Below are 11,210 nucleotides of genomic sequence, written 5' to 3'. Positions count from 1 at the left end.
TTACTTGTAAGCACAAGAACTCCAAAGGGTATAAAGCCATCTCCAAAGACCTTGGTATCCCTGTTTCAACAGTGCGTCATGTTATTAAGAAGTTTTCCAGGCGTGGAACTGTCCAGAACCTTCCTGGACGTGGGGGGAAGAGACAAATTGATGACAGAAGTCTTCAACGGTTGGTGCGAATGGTGGAAAAAACATCAAGTCAATAATGGTGAGCAGGACTGTAAATGCTTCAGCTCACTGATAACCTGGTCAGCTATCTTTGTTGTGACTGTGGTTAGTAGCATTCGAGCTATACAGTCTAACCACCCAATAGGTAGAAGTAGTCCCCTTAAAACAGCCCCTCCTAATTTGTATAATGAGGCAGAAATGCATTCAGAAATTTAAAAAGGACAGGCAAAAAATAAATAGCGTTGAAGAAATAAATAGGGTAACAAAAAATTAAAAGGAAGCATAAAAAAGACAAAACTATAAAATTATATACAGAAATAAATGCATTTCAAAATTAAGCAATTGATAAATAAATAAGATAGTTATTACAAAGGTAAATAAATAAAGAAGCTAATTAAAAGATATGTATATATGTGTTATGGTATACAATTACACACACATTGTCAGGATTTGTTCTGATGAACCCGAACACCACCACACACAGAGCTGCGTTTTAAGAAGTTTTATTGAAGGCTTTGAGTAATGGAGATGGAGACCAGAGACTGTACCAGACTGGAACAGACGAGTGGTGGTGGAGATGGCTGAGGGTGGAGACGCGGCGGAGCTGGAGCAGGTAGTCGGCTGAGCACGGAGTCTGAGGTAGGGATCTCAGGCAGGAAGATGCAGAAAACACAGGCTAGTTGACGTGTGAAACTCAGGCAGGCAACAAGGTGAGAATGCAGATGACCCAGCGACGAGGAGTAGACTGAAGAGGGCTTATAAAGGAGAGCTGGCAGGTGTATTGAGTCCGGACTTGATTATTGCAGCAGGTGAAACTGATCCAGCATGGAGTGAAGCAGGGCAGAGTGGATGGTGGAAGGATCTGGAACTGTCCATGGTTCAGAAGGGAGACCTGCACGCTGACATTACCCCCCCCCCCCCCCCCTCAAGGCCGAATTCCAGGCTGCCTAAACAAAACACTAGTTCAAAAACAAGAACACCCATCCCGGGTGGGCGGAGGTAGGATAGGACGGGGGGTCAGACTCCAACAAAAGGTGCCGGGAGAACAGAAACCTCTTGAAGCGCGCTGGAACTCGTGGGACTTGACAGCGCTGGAAACCGTGGGATTTGACAGCGCTGGAACCCGTGGGACTTGACAGCGGCCGCTTGGGAGCGACGCCTCTTTGAGAGCGGCTGCGCTTGGGAGCGACGCCTCTTTGAGAGCGGCGGCGCTTGGGAGCGACGCCTCTTTGAGAGCGGCGGCTTGGGAGCGGCGGCTCGGGCGCGGCAGGTGGCGGAGCAGCAGAGTCCTCGGCAGGCTCCGTGGAGGACGGCCTGGGCGCGGGAGGCGGCGGAGCAGGGTCAGCCAGCGGCAGGGCAGTAGAGTCTCAGGCGGCAGGCGGCGCGGTGGGCGACTCCCCCCTGGACCGCCTCTCTGAACTGGAGAGCTGGTACTGGAGGCGGGTCCCCCTGGACCGCCTCTCTGAACTGGAGAGCTGGCACTGGAGGCGGGTCCACCTGGACCGCCTCGCTGGACTCGGGTGCGTAGACTGGAGGCGGGTCCACCTGGACCGCCTCGCTGGACTCGGGTGCGTAGACTGGAGGCGGGTCCACCTGGACCGCCTCGCTGGACTCGGGTGCGTAGACTGGAGGCGGGTCCACCTGGACCGCCTCGCTGGACTCGGGTGCGTAGACTGGAGGCGGGTCCACCTGGACCGTCTCGCTGGACTCTGGGTGCGTAGACTGGAGGCGGGTCCACCTGGACCGTCTCGCTGGACTCTGGGTGCGTAGACTGGAGGCGGGTCCACCTGGACCGCCTCGCTGGACTCTGGAGCTGTGACTGGAGGCGGGTCCCCCTGGACCCCCTCTCTGGACTCTGGAGCTGTGACTGGAGGCGGGTCCCCCTGGACCCCCTCTCTGGACTTGGGAGCGTAGGCTGACGCTGGCAGCGGCTCAGCAGGATCCTCAGACACTGACGGCGGCTCAGCAGGAACCGTTGTTGTGACTGGCTGAGCAGAGACCATAGAGACGGCCGGCAGTGCTGGAACGTGCACACCCACGCAGGCTTGGGCCGTGGCGTGTGCCGCAAGAACCCTTGGGACAGCCGGCTGTGCAGGTTGAGGGTCTTCGGCGGCCGGCGGAACGTGCGCACCCACGCAGGCTTTGGCCGTGGCGTGCGTAGTGGGAACCTCAGCAATGGCCGGCAGAGTGGAGATTTCGGCAGCTAGTGGCGCAGGACCCTTTAGGACGGCCAGCGGCGCAGGACCCTTTAAGACGGCCGGCGCCGCAGGACCCTTTAAGATGGCCGGCGGCGCAGGACCCTTTTCTCTCGTCGGCCGGCGGGGCTTTTCTCTCGTCGGCCGGCGGGGCTGAGCTTTCTTCAGCCGGCTGCGCTGGGATCTTGGAGACGGCCGGCAGAGAGGACTTGCGCACACCCACGCAGGCTTGGGTCATGGCGTGTGCGGTTGGAACCTCTGCGATGGCTGGCAAGGCGGTGTGCACCCCGGCCTCGTACACTGTGCGGGTCTTGTCAGGGACAGACCAACATGGGAGAAGGTCGTCCCTGTCCCCGTAGAAAAAATCCCACAGCTGATCTTCATGAAGGCGGGGTGCTCTAGCCAGACTCTCCTGAGCGGCAGCATCTGCGCCCGGCCGACTCACCGGGGAAAGGGAGGTGACGTCGGCTGCAGTTGGTGTGGCTTCAGCGGGAATGTCAGGCTTCGCCTCGGGAGATTTCACGTGCCGCCGAGTCCGGCGTCTGCGCCGGGAGGAGCCGGGCGGCGATGTAGAAACAACTGTCGACGGTGAGGTATCGGGAGCTGCAGCAGAGACAGCAGCGGCCGAAGTTGCAGGAGCAGCGGGAGCCGCAGCAAAGACAAGTGCTGAAGCTGAACATTTAGCGGCGGCTGCGGATGAAGCAAAGGCAGCAGGTGAGGTGGACAGACTGGTTGGCGGAGGTCTGGGTGGTGGTAATTTGCTGAGGAGCTGGGCAAGCGCTGCTTTGATGTTCCATTCTAGCTCCTCAAACAGCCCAGACACTCCGAGGAGCGACAGAAGCCCCATCTGGTTTTCCAATCCGTTTCTTGGGTGGGCTGAGAGTAGGCAAGGTCCTCAAATTTTCCTGGAGCTGAATCCAGAATCGTTCCGCTGCGTCTCGTAAGACGAGCTCACCATGAGAGCTCTGTGTGGGCATCGGGTTCAACTTTGGCTGGGTCATGCTGTCAGGATTTGTTCTGATGAACCCGAACACCACCATACACAGAGCTGCGTTTTAAGAAGTTTTATTGAAGGCTTTGAGTAATGGAGATGGAGACCAGAGACTGTACCAGACTGGAACAGACGAGTGGTGGTGGAGATGGCTGAGGGTGTAGACGCGGCGGAGCTGGAGCAGGTAGTCGGCTGAGCACAGAGTCTGAGGTAGGGATCTCAGGCAGGAAGATGCAGAAAACACAGGCTAGTTGACGTGTGAAACTCAGGCAGGCAACAAGGTGAGAATGCAGATGACCCAGCGACGAGGAGCAGACTGAAGAGGGCTTATAAAGGAGAGCTGGCAGGTGTATTGAGTCCGGACTTGATTATTGCAGCAGGTGAAACTGATCCAGCATGGAGTGAAGCAGGGCAGAGTGGATGGTGGAAGGATCTGGAACTGTCCATGATGCAGAAGGGAGACCTGCACCCTGACACACATCCTTTTGTAAATACTTACTGATTTGATAGTGGCTGGTGGCTGAGAGGTGACAGGCTGATAAGAAAAGTGCAAAGCAAAAAAAAAAAAAAAAAAAGATCTAAATAATGACAAGTTTGTTTGACATTACATGAAGCTTCAGGTTGTTGGAGCAAAAATTGGGAAAACACCAGATAATTCACATTGACACTATATCTATATATTCAAGAAACATATATTTAGAAGTTTAATCAGATTTCTGATTCTCAACTAAAGGTGTCCTTTCTTAACCTGACTCATGTCGCTCCGCCTAGCTCGGCGGAGCGACATGGGTCTGGCTTGAGTCAGGTTAGTCCTTTCTAGCATTTGCTATAATTTTTTTTACTTTTTAAAATCATTGACTGACAGACTATATCGTTTTTTTATTATTGAATATGAATGACAACTTGCATATTCCCTTTGTAACAAAATATGAAGCACATTTTTAAACAATTGTGCTGACAAAATAAAGGTGCACTTGTGCTACTCTGCAGAGCATATGAGCAAAAAAAATCTAAATATACTAAACAGTTCAGTTGAACTTACAAGTAAAGATTTTAAACATTTTTAAAATGCATACAAATTAAATATCAAATAGGGTGTATACACCAAAAACATAAATGCTCCATAATTGGAGCCCTCTTTACATGTCCTAAACCTCCATGTATTAACCACGCTGCTTATTTTAGCTAAACAGAAAGGGATGTATAACTATAAGAAAAACATGAAGCTGTACCCATTGAGGAATTTCAAGTAATTATGTAAATATTTACTGTAACATGAACAATATTGAAATTCTTTTCCTTGGCTGAAAGAAAATGTTCTCTTTCGCAAAAAATGGGTACATATAAATGTTAATACACAAAGTTGTTTATAAAATGTAGATAAACAAGTGATGTAATATCTTGCTATTAAGCGATCATCAAACCCACCTCATTTTAGTAGCCTTTGTTGAATGTATGTAAGAGCTACACAATGTCAATAATCCAGATGTTGCAGTCCAATACTGCATTGAATTCAGACCTGAACTCTGGAAAGCTATCATAGCTATCAGCTAGCTCTAACACCCTTCCACATGTGTGGGCAATAGGCCTTCGAGAGAATCTTGACATGTTTGTGAACAGAATCTCAATTTGGCTACAGGTCATCACATCACTTCCAGTTTTAAATCTTAGAAACTTCCGCAGTTTCTCTTCATCCAATTCTCTGAGGTATTCTCTTAAGGTGTTTCTCTACATCCTGTTGCTTTGGTGTCATCATTGCAGAGAACTGCATCAGTGCCTGCACCTTCTTAGGCATTGGTTTGAGACTGTTATACATCTGTATAAACTAATCATGCTTAAGGATAAGATTTGACTGCAAAATCTCTCTCCAACAATCTATAACATACATGGGTTTTTGCACAAGCTCTTTGTGTGCAATCTCCATCAGGACCTCTCTAAGTGTTTCAGCAGCAACTCTTCTTCGACATTCATAGTTGTCAAGAACTTCCAATAATTCATCTTTATCAACAGAGGAAAAATCCTTGAGAGCCTTTAGAAGAATATCCTTGTCTTGGCAACTGACAAACTGCAAGAAGGTTCCAAGAAGCTCACTCTGCACAGCTCCAAACAAGATCTCCTCCAAAAGAGGGAGTGCTAGCTTTATGGGGAGGTACTGACATGTTTCATAACCTTCAAGCAGAATTCTGCCAATGGCTTTCCAGATGTCGCAGGTGAAGTCATGCCTAATGAAAGGGACTTTCACTGTTGTTCCTAAAGTGCATCGGTCATAAAATTCTTGCCAGAATGAACTAAAAACATCTCTCAAAACACCCGAACCACAACCATTTCCCTTGGTATTGTCAGGAAGTAGTCGATCTATAATCAGGTTTTGTGTCAACACAGCTGAATCTTAGAATGCAGTGATCATTTCATCCAGACAGTTGCCATGGTGTAAGGTTATTATCTTTACACCTGTTGACATTGGGGAGGAGAACTGTTGGACCACATCAATGGAAACATTAGAAGTGGAGGGACACTGTTGGAGCGACACATCAAAATTATATGGTTCAGTGCCATCTTCATCTCTTTCATGCTCACTGACACATGGGCCAAATGTGACTTCAAGATCAGATGATTCGGATGTGACGTTTGAAGTACTCTCCTGCTCTATGGTTATAATGGAATAGTTATCATAGATAAGGTTAGTACTTGTGTCACCATGGTAATCAGGTTGTGTTAATGAAGGGTGGTCCATTGAGTAAACTTCTGTGAAGTTGTTGTGAAGGGAACCATCATCTTGCTCATGTAGTAGAGAATAATTTTCAAACAGACCCATTTTTGTGTCTTCAATGTTTTTTGGGCTTACCAATGCCAAGCGATCTCTATAAGAAGAAATATATTTGGCCAGGTCCCCATCTTCCATGAGAGGAATGACATCTTTGTCGATCTGTTGAACGAATGTGACAGAGTTAATATAGTTCTCTCTATGATAACATGCACTGATTTCTAGTAAGGCTACACATACTGTCCCCTTTAACATTATTTCATACATTCAGTGTCCAAATTTTGGAACAAATTGCACTCCAAAACATAAATATTACTTACAGAGTAACATCCTGTTAAAATTAAACTATGATTTTAAATTGAAACTTGCCAGCTGTTAAAATAATTTTGAGCTGAACTGTCTTTGTCTACGGATAAAATACAAGTTATGGGAAAAAAGTAACTAAATGTACATCAATCAGTACAGTTGGTACAGTTTAGCCATAAGATCTTACTGTAGATGGAATAGCATAGAATTTTCTCAACACATTACTGCAAAGAATTAATTGAAGAAACATGTTCCCATTCAAAATAGACTTAAATATATATAGCAAAAAATTATGGGACTAAACTGACTGAGTGAGAAACAGCTCCAGGAATAATGTAGTTATCAACAACGAATGTAGTTATCAAGAGAACTCTCGAAATGGCTACTACAGTAGTTAATTTGATTTCCATTTAATTTATATAGTGCCAATTCATGATACATGTCATCTAAAGGCACTTTCCAAAGTCAAATTCATTCAGATTATACAGATAGGATCAGATTATATAGATTCGATCAGATTATACAGATTGATCAAAAAAATTCCTCTCTAAGGAAACCCAGTAGATTGCATCAAAGTCCCGACAAGCAGCATTTACTCCTGGAGAAGTGTAGAGCCACAGTGACAGTTGTCTGCATTGTCCATGGCTTTGCAGCAATCCCTCATACTGAGCAAGCATGAAGCGACAGTGGAAAGGAAAACTCCCCTTTAACGGGAAGAGAAAACCTCCAGCAGAACCAGACTCAGTATGAACAGTCATCTGCCTCAACTGACAGGTGGTTACAGAAGACAGAGAAGACACACAACAAGACAGACAAAAAAGCACAGAAGCACACATTGATCCAGTAATCTGTTCTATATTAGATGGTAATAGCGGGTGATCTGTTTTCCATGGATGATGTCACAGCTAGGAGAACGCCAGAGCAGGTGTACCTACTATGAAGAAAAAAATGACAGAACAAAAAGACAAAAGATGAAATAACAATCAAGCAAAGTAGATTGGAGAACAGATGGATAACTCAGCAGAGTGAGAGAAATAGACCCTGATGTCAGAATTTGAAAGCATGACATTTAAAGTCATCCAGTTTTTAATGTCATCAAGACATGCCTATAGTTGAAGTAATTGATTGGATTCATCGAGATTTATGGATAGATATAGCTGAGTGTCATCAGCATAACAGTGGAAATGAATCCCACTCTATTCAATTCAATTCAATTTATTTATATAGCGCCAAATCATGAAACATGTCATCTCAAGGCACTTTACAAAATCAAGTTCAATCATATTATACAGATTGGGTCAGATTATACAGATTGGTCAAAAATGTCCTATATAAGGAAACCAGTTGATTGCATCAAAGTCCCGACAAGCAGCATTCACTCCTGGGGAACCGTAGAGCCACATGGAGAGTTGTCTGCATTGTACATGGCTTTGCTGCAATCCCTCATATTGAGCAAGCATGAAGCGACAGTGGGAAGAAAAACTCCCCATTAACGGGAAGGAAAACCTCCGGCAGAACCGGGCTCAGTATGAACGGTCATCTGCCTCGACCGACTGGGGTTACAGAAGACAGAGCAGAGACACAACAAGAGAGACAAAAAAGCACAGAAGCACACATTGATCTAGTAATCTGTTCTACATTAGATGGTAGTAGCGGGTGAGCCGTCTTCTCTGGATGATGTCACAGTTAACAGAACGCCAGACCAGGTGTACCTACTATGAAGAAAAAGAGAGAGAGCAAAAAGTTAAAAGCTGAAATGACGACAGTCATTTCAATGTAATACAATGCAAAACTGGAGAAAAGTAGACTGAAGAACAGTAGAAATCAGTAGAGTGAGAAAATTAGACCCTGATGTCCTCCAGCAGCCTAGGCCTATCACAGCACAACTATAGAGATAGCTCAGGGTAACATGAGCCACTCTAACTATAAGCTTTGTCAAAAAGGAAAGTTTTAAGATTATTCTTAAAAATAGATAGGGTGTCTGCCTCACGGACCAAAACTGGGAGTTGGTTCCACAGGAGAGGAGCCTGATAGCTAAAGGATCTGCCTCCCATTCTACTTTTAGAGACTCTAGGAACCACCAGCAGACCTGCAGTCTGAGAGCGAAGTGCTCTGTTAGGAACATACGGGGTAATCAGAGCTCTGATATATGATGGAGCTTGATTATTAAGGGCTTTATACGTTAGAAGGAGAATTTTAAAGTCTATTCTTGATTTAACAGGAAGCCAATGAAGGGAAGCTAAAATTGGAGAAATATGATCCCTCTTGTTGATTTTCATCAGAACTCTTGCCGCAGCATTTTGGATCAGCTGAAGACTTTGAACTGCATTTTGTGGACTTCCTGATAGTAAAGAATTACAATAGTCCAGCCTTGAAGTAACAAATGCATGGACTAGTTTTTCAGCATCACCCCTGGACAGAATGTTTCTAATTTTGGCGATATTCCGGAGGTGAAAAAATGAAACTCTGGAAACCTGTTTAATATGAGATTTAAATGACATGTCTTGGTCGAAAACAACACCAAGATTTTTAACTTTATTACCAGAGGCCAAGTTAATGCCATCCAGATTAAGTGATTGATTAAGAACTTTATTTTTTGAAGACTCTGGCCCAAAGATTACAACTTCTGTCTTGTCAGAATTTAAATGCAGGAAATTTAAAGTCATCCAGCTTTTGATGTCATCAAGACATGACTGCAGTCGAAGTAACTGATTGGATTCATCAGGATTTATGGATAAATATAGCTGAGTGTCATCAGCATAACAGTGGAAATTAATCCCATGCTGTCTGATAATTTTGCCAATACGAAGCATATATATAGTAAATAGAATTGGTCCAAGGACTGAACCCTGTGGTACTCCACAGGTGACGCTAGAGTTTGAGGAAGATTTATTATTAACATGGACAAACTGGAATCTGTCCGACAGATAAGATTTAAACCAGCCTAATGCTTTTCCCTTAATCCCTACAGTATGCTCAAGTCTTTGTAGGAGAATATTGTGATCAACTGTATCAAATGCAGCACTGAGATCTAACAGGACAAGTATAGACACAAGTCCATTATCTGAGGCCATGAGAATATCATTGGTGACCTTCACCAGAGCTGTTTCAGTGCTATGATGAGCTCTAAAGCCTGACTGAAACTCCTCAAGTAGGTCATTATTTTGTAAATGTTCACATAGTTGATTAGCAACTACTTTCTCAAGAATTTTAGATAAGAAAAGAAGATTAGATATAGGTCTGTAATTTACTAACTCATCTTGATCAAGAGATGGTTTCTTAAGTAAAGGTTTAATAACAGCTACTTTAAAAGCCTGTGGTACATATCCATTTACCAAGGATAGAATAATCATGTCTAAAATAGGACCACTGATCAGAGGGAATACCTCCTTAAACAACTTGGTTTGGATTGGGTCTAACATGCAGGTAGAAGGTTTAGATGAAGCTAAAGTTTTAGATAGCTCAGAAAGCTCTACTGCTTCTAAACAGTTCAAACTCCGATCAGGTTCTAAAGATTCCTCCAACGCTTCCTCACTTACTGTGGATGAGGTAATTATGTCTGAGAGGACACCAATTATTTTATTATTAATGGAATCAATTTTATTTCTGAAGAATCCCATAAAATCATTACTGCTAAGAGCTAAGGGAATGGATGGATCAACGGAGCTGTGACTCTGACTAGGTTTGGCAACTGTACGGAAGAGATATCTAGTATTAATTTTATTCTCCTCAATTAATGACGAAAAAGATGCTGCTCTAACTCTGTGAGACTGTTTTACTGTATTAGGTAGGATTCCTCTTGTTCAGGTTTTCCCAAAATTTTTGAGTCGCGCACCCCATTCCATGTCCCCACCGGGTCGACACACACCCAACCTTCCAAACAAACATATCTATCTATCTATCTATCTATCTATCTATCTATCTATCTATCTATCTATCTATCTATCTATCTATCTATCTATCTATCTATCTATCTATCTATCTATCTAAATACATATATATATATATATATATATATATATATATATATATATATATATATATATATATATAGGTTATATACAGGTTATATAGATACAGATAGGACCGGGTTGTGAGGAAATACTGTTAATTCTTCACATTCAGTGCCATATGTCAGCACAAGGTCTAAAGTATGAAGGCAAGAGTGCGTTGGTTTATGCACATTTTGAGCAAAACCAATACACTAAGGTTATCACATTCTGTGTCAACATGAACATTAATAATAATAATCTTGTCAGTGCTTAACACCAAATCAGATAAGAAGTCTACCAACTGATCCAAAAAGTGAAGGGCCTGGTGGACGATACAAAACAACAAATAGAAGTGGTTTTATTGCTTTGCAGTTTGGATAAGGGAAACTGAGGGTTAAATGTTCAAAAGAACTGTAGTTATTAATTCACCTGGGACTAATTAATAAATCAGACTGGAAGATGGTTGATACTCCTCCACTGGCCCAGGGGCGGCTATCAGCTGTTTTTTCAACAGCAGGGAACCGGGTCTGCAATTCAGACACACTCACTTCCAAAGCTATAAAATGTACATGTACCATTATCTGTAAAGGAGGCAGAGGAATAACTAAACATCTGACACAGAGAGCAGGAGATAAGGGGATACTTAGACAGACATGGAGAAGCTGAAGGAAGAGTAGGAGGAGAAGCCATTGTGAGGCCTGACTGACATTTTTGGAGTTTTTTTTTTATATACGTCAGCTGACATTTTCATTTTATTGCTATGTACTCAAATGAATAATGATCCCAACAATTTG

This window comes from Fundulus heteroclitus, chromosome 6 (assembly GCF_011125445.2).
Source record: "Fundulus heteroclitus isolate FHET01 chromosome 6, MU-UCD_Fhet_4.1, whole genome shotgun sequence".
Classification (NCBI taxonomy): Eukaryota; Metazoa; Chordata; class Actinopteri; order Cyprinodontiformes; family Fundulidae; genus Fundulus; species Fundulus heteroclitus.
This window is presented reverse-complemented; position numbering follows the sequence as displayed.